Consider the following 6534-nt stretch of genomic DNA (forward strand, 5'->3'; position numbering starts at 1 on the left):
CAGTCCTGCAGTGAAACTCACAACAAGATGAAAAATTAATATCTCTGAAATATGTATTAGGCTAATTTCAGGCCACAAATACTAAATGCATTAATCATAATTGCTGGCTTACAACATGGTGCTGCTGCAGGGCTGATCTTAGTTTGTTTTGGAGGCTTTCATACTGAATTTCAATAATATCCAACATTCAATAATGTTTGGATTTCTTTTAAGTTTTTGTCCTTAATCCTGAGTTTCGGGGGGGGGGGTTGGAATGTTTACTTTTTGAGTAATTTATGCTTTATACAATATGCCATTATGCTTTATACCTTAAGTAACTGATATTTCTTTTCAGCCTTAACTCTACCTTGGTGTGGGTTTTGGGTTTGTTTTGGTCTGGAAATTTTAATAGCTATTACTCATTTTGGGACTTTTCATCCAAATGGATTCCAGTGTATTTGAAGGTAAGATGCAAGTTATACAATGAAAATTTGTAATTCAGCAGGGAAATGTGGATACCCTGAAGCAGAAATTCATCAGAAGTTTTAAAGCAGCAGCATCATCCAACTGTATAGGAAAAATATGTTTAATCGGAGGTAGTAAAGCTGAGATAATTGTCAGATGTGCAGTTTGATAGGAGAACAGTTTCATTCTTCTTTCAGCCTGACAGTGGTGGGGAGGCAGGAAAAGAAAGCTGTGGTATTTGAATATTAAAAGCTATTAATTTTCTTGGAATGAAAATAACAGTGCGCTTGTCTTTGATCAACCATTTTTAATGCTAGCATTATTCCAGATTCTGAGATCAAAATTCCATGCATCAGAGATGATTACCATAGAGGAGTCATCCATATCTACACATGTACACGCGCACAAGATTATCCTGAACGTTGGAGAATCATCAACAGATAGAGAGTACGCCTTAATTCTACCAAACAGTTTTGAGATTTCAAAAATGTTAGGAATAAAAGGATCCTTGAGAACAATACATGCTGTGTATCAACAAATACATCCATTTTTTCTTCCATATTTTCACCCACTTTATATTTAAAAATTAGTTTATGCAGATGAGTACCACATATCAGATAATTGACAGCTAAAGTAACACAGTACATACTAAAGCACATACAAATAAGTTCTCTTTAAATAGATTTTTGAGACAAGCATGCATTCCAAAATGAGTGCCTTTCACATTTTAATTAATAAAAAATTTAACAAACACAATTTTTTCATCTAACAATATTTGCCAATATATTAAAGTTACAGAATGCTAAAATGCTGAATTATGCTTGAACTTCTTCCTTATCCTGTTCTTCTGCTTTTCTTTTTTTAAGTGTTCCTGTATGCTTGCGTTTCTCATGTATGCAAATTGCATTTTTAAACAATTTATACATACTGATATCAACAAAATCCTAAGAAATACATGCATATTTGTGACAGTCAAATACCAAGGATTAAGCTGTAATTCCTGATAGAGTACCAGATTTCCTTACTGTGTGCAGGCTTGGAGAAGAGCCATTCATATTTATTCTGTGATTATTGGGACAAAGGTGCTTCATTATTCTATCAGACCTTCTCTTCTGAAGTTCCCTTCAAATGTTTGATAAGAAATGGAATGACAGCTTCCATAAATTACTTTACTTGCCTGAAGATTGAATGGTTGCATTTCTGGCAAGAGATGAGGTACACCTGTCTCAAAGGGGGAAAAGGGTCTTTGCTCAGGAATTACCTCATCTCATTGAAAGAGCTTTAAACTAGATTTAAAAGGGGAAGGGGATAAACCCAGGCTCAATAGAGATAAGCCTCAGGTCACCACACTGCTGTTTGAGGGAGAGTGTGCTAATGAGGTCCTTCAAGTCTGCCATCTCAGTGGAAGTGGTGGATGGAGATCCATGTGGCAGCAAAGACACAGGGGTTATTGATGAGTTAGAAACCATAGGAGTGCCTGAGAGTGGTCACATAGGAGTAAGAGCTTCTCCCTAAAAATAAAGGCAGCAGGATCAATAGCCCAACTGTAGTACATGTACAGCAATGCACACAGCATGGGCAACAAACAGGGGGAGCTGGAAGTTACTGCGCAGCAGGAAAACTGTGATATAGTAGCCATCACAGAGACATGGTAGGATGACTCACACAACTGGAGCGCTGCAGTGGATGGCAATAAACTCTTCAGAAGGGATAGGCAAGGAAGGAGAGGCTGTAGGGTAGCCCTGTATGTTAGGGAGTGTTTTGGTTGTCTAGAGCTGAATAATGGTGATGATAGGGTCCCGGCTGACTGTAGGTTGGCCAATGCGATGCCCATTTACAAGAAGGGCCAGAAGGAGGTTCCAGGGAACTAAAGGGCTCTCAGCCTGACCTTGGTGCTGGGGAAAGTCATGGAGCAGATCATTTTGAGTGCCACCACACAGCATGTACAGGACAACCAGGGAATCAGGCCCAGCCAGTAGGGATTTAGGAAAGGCAGGTCCTGCTTGACCAATCTGATCTCCTTCTGTGACAAGGTGACCAACTTAGTGGATGAGGGAAAGGCTGTAGATGTTGTCTACCTGGTCTTCAGTAAAGCCTTTGATACCATTTCCCATAACATTTCCCCTGGAGAAACTGGCTGCTCATGGCTTGGACAGGTGCAATCTTCACTGGGTAAAAAACTGGCTGGATGGCCGGGCCCAGAGTGGTGGTGAATGGAGTTACATCTAGCTGGTAGCTGGGCATGAGTGTTGATCCTAGGGCTCAGTATTTGGGCCAGTCCTGGTTAATATCTTCATTGATGACCCAGATGAGGGGATCAAGCGTACCCTCAGTCAGTTTGCAGATGACACCAAGTCAGCTGGGAGCATGATTGGCTGGAGGGCAGGAAGGCTCTAGAGAGGGATCTAGACAGGCTGGATCCATGGGCCAAGACTAATGGTATGACATTTAACAAAGTGAAGTGCCGGGTCCTGCACTTGGGTCACAATAACCCAAGGCAGCGCTACAGGCCTGGGCCAGAGGCTGGAAAGCTGCCCAGCAGAAAAGGACCAGGGGTTGCTGGTTGACAGCTGGCTGAACATGAGCCAGCAGTGTGCCCAGGTGGCCAAGAAGGCCAATGGCATCCTGGCTTGTATCAGAAATAGTGAGGCCAGCAGGACCAGGGCAGTGATCGTCCCCCTGGACTCAGCATTGCTGAGGCTGCTCCTTGAATCCTGTGTCCAGTTCTGGGCCCCTCACTACAAGACGTTGAGGTGCCGGAGCGTGTTCAGAGAAGGGCAACAGACTTGTTGAAGGGTCTGGAACAGGAATATAATGAGCAACTCAGGGAACTGGGGTTGTTTAACCTGGAGAAAAGGAGGCTCAGGGGGGACCTTATTGCTCTCTACAACTGACTGAAAGGAGGTTGTAGTGAGGTGGGGCTCAGTCTCTTCTCCCATGTAACAAGAGAAAGGGTAAGAGGAAATGATCTCGAGTTGTGCCAGGGGAGGTCTGGGTTCGATGTTAGGAAAAATTTCTTCACTGAAAGGGTCAAGCACTGGACCAGGCTGCACAGGGAAGTGGTCGAGTCACTGTCCCTGGAGGTATTTAAAAGACACGTAGACATGGCATTTAGGGACATGGTTTAGTGGTGGACTTTACAGTGCAAGGGTAACAGTTGAAATTAGTGATCTTAAAGATCTTTCCAACCTTAATGATTCTATTGTATTTAAGGTATTTATTGAAATCCCAATATAAAACATTTTGTATATCATACCGTGAATTAGGTTAAGATAAAATTATAAAAATAAATACTTTAAAAACTACAAAACCAGACAAAATCTAAATACTACAGAGTTGAGCTAGTATCATTTTAGGATGCAGGTCCCAAAGTGATGAAAATTATTAAAATATGGGGTGGTAAAATATAAGATTAATTGCGTGCACATAGAACTTTTTTCTTGTGTCAAGTCTTGAGGAACTGACATCAGAGAGTATCCAGTTAGTTGAAAGACTTTTCTGGAGTTAAAAACAATTATTCTAAACCTTTAAGGAATTAATGAAGGATCTTGTTCCTTGGGGTGTATTTTTATGAGATGTAGTTTTACTTTTCAGAGCCTCGGAATAATATCCACAAGGAAATATGTAATTTAGGAAAGTTAATTTTGACCCTCAGATGAAACTTTTAACATATGAAATATTTGCTGTGACGTTTCGTTTGTTTTTAATTATGAAAAATTGCTTCATAGAGGGCTTTCTAAAAACTACAGTATTCTGGGAAGTAGCATGGTCCAGTGGATAGGTCACAGGAGTGCATCTCAGGAGAATGGGCTTTTCTTCCTGGCTTTTCACAAACCAGGAGTGCATAAACTTTAGCAAGGCATTTCTGCCAGAGTTAGTGTCTGTTTCCTTCTATGAAGTAAGAAGATTGATCATTAGCCTTTTAAAAATACAGATGAAAAAGGATATGTAAGTATTACCGGTTTTATTCACTAAAGGTCATCACTACACTCTCAGTTTGTCAGATGTTACCACCTTAAATAACAATTCTTATTAATGCTGTTAGCCAAAAATGTTTACTCTGTTTTGCATAGTTTGTCTGTTTAGATCATCACAGGCAGGAAATGGCTGAGCCCTTTGAGGGGATTATAAATATATTGTTTTCGGAACCCTTCATTTTCAATTGAAACATGTGTTCAACTCCTATGTAAATTTGTCCATCATTTCCTGTGTGAATTTCTGTTTGCTTTAGCCCAAATTACCTTAGGGCTTATGTATAACTGCAGTGGCATTACTTTATTATAAAAGGAAATTAATTTATGTGCCTGCATCTAATGGCAAGCAATCTTTAGTAATTACAACCATCTGAGCTTTCTTCTCCAACTGAAGACAAGTTGCATTCAAATAATTTGAGATTAGAATTGAGCTTATATTTTAAATCTATTTCTAAGGGAGGCATTTTCAGTCTGAGTTCTTCGAAGCTGGAGATCCAACTAGAGAAACATAAAGGTGTCAAAATGGCAGATATTGTTCCAATTTAAACAAGGTGTATGTATTCTATATGGTGATACAAACTCCAAACTAGCTCCTCATTATACAAAGTTTTTGTTGGAGTTCTTCCTTTTCCATTTTGAAAATTTTTCTTTACAGCTAGGTAAAACAGAGTGGCAAAAAAGGTTTAACGCAAATATTTATGTAAATCATCATCTGGGGACAAAACATCTACACCTATTTAAGAACAAAGAATGACCGTGTGAGTACTCAGATCTCTATACGGTGTTTGACAAAATAATGCTGAGATGCCTGTACATCTTCTGACTGTTTCTGAATAACAGCAGCATATAATAATTTTTACTTTCTATTCTTGGTTCATCTGTCAAACAATATTTGGCAAGCTGTTATTTTCTCTATGGTGAAAACTATGTGTTTTGAATTATTTCTTACCACTTATCTTTGGAGACAGGATCTTGCATTTCCCAAATCAACACTGTCATCTCTGCTGGAGGTAAGATACAATGTTCATTTTTAAAAAATTATAAACACAATAAAGATAAAATGCTTATCCTAACAAACAGATAGTTTTGTAATAACTTCACTTTTACTTCCAGGCTTTAACAGATTTTAACTCTGCAGATCTGGGATGTTACTTCATTGTTGACTGAGGTGCTCTAATCCCAATTGCTTACTTGTTCTGATTGTGCAAGTGTATAACGTAGATGATTTAAAGAGGTCCATCCATTTCAGTGTGATGAAATGAACAGTAGTAATATGTTGCATAACTAGAAATAGCTATCTAAAGCTTAACTTACCTGTTTTAAGGTAAGAGTTTTGCTTGCCCCAGCCTGTGTACTGGCTGGGTTGAGCAAAACAGGCTCGAGAAACTTAACTTGTGGGGTTATAGTAGTTTTAACCAGGGAACTTACCCACGTGAACCCAATGGTGTTCCTGTTAGTAGAACAGAGGAAATAAAGCAAGAACTGTTTCTTCGGCTGGCAATCATGGCTTAATAGGATAAAGACTTTTATTTTATTTGAAGGGCTAGAAGGACCAAAGGAAACAAATTCAGATCTTAATTTTAGACTGAACTTGCTCTATAGAAAGGCATTGTCTTTAAAGGTAGTTGAACTTTCTGCTTTCTGCCATATGTTTAGTTGTCAGGGGGTTGGGTTCTTTTTAATTATAGCAATTTCAGGAAATTTGTTTGTGTTAATTGACTCCTCATAAATATTAAAGCCTTTCATTTCTCTCTGAAATTCCTTGACAAAGTTGTCTGGCTGTGAAGAGCATCAGATATTGCTTCTAACAGGAAAAAAAAGCTGTGTAGTCCTCTTGTCTGTGTCGCTGCAGAAAATGAGCCAAAGAATTGAACTATGGCCTCTGTCAGTGCTACATGTTCGCTTCTCCATTAAAGATTTTTTTTTTGTTCTAACAGTTTGTTAGCTTTCTAAAAGGAGACCTAAGGATGTGACTCAACCTTGCAGAAGGAAAGAAAAATGACATGTAGGCTGTTCTCCTGTTCTGAACTTACAGCACACCTTTGCAGAGAACTCAGTATTTTTACTAAATAAATGTAGAACCACTGTACTGTGCATGGGAAATCACAGTGACCTG

The sequence above is a fragment of the Neopelma chrysocephalum genome, unplaced genomic scaffold (genome assembly GCF_003984885.1).
Source record: "Neopelma chrysocephalum unplaced genomic scaffold, ASM398488v2 Primary Assembly neopelma1_22, whole genome shotgun sequence".
NCBI classification, from domain to species: Eukaryota; Metazoa; Chordata; class Aves; order Passeriformes; family Pipridae; genus Neopelma; species Neopelma chrysocephalum.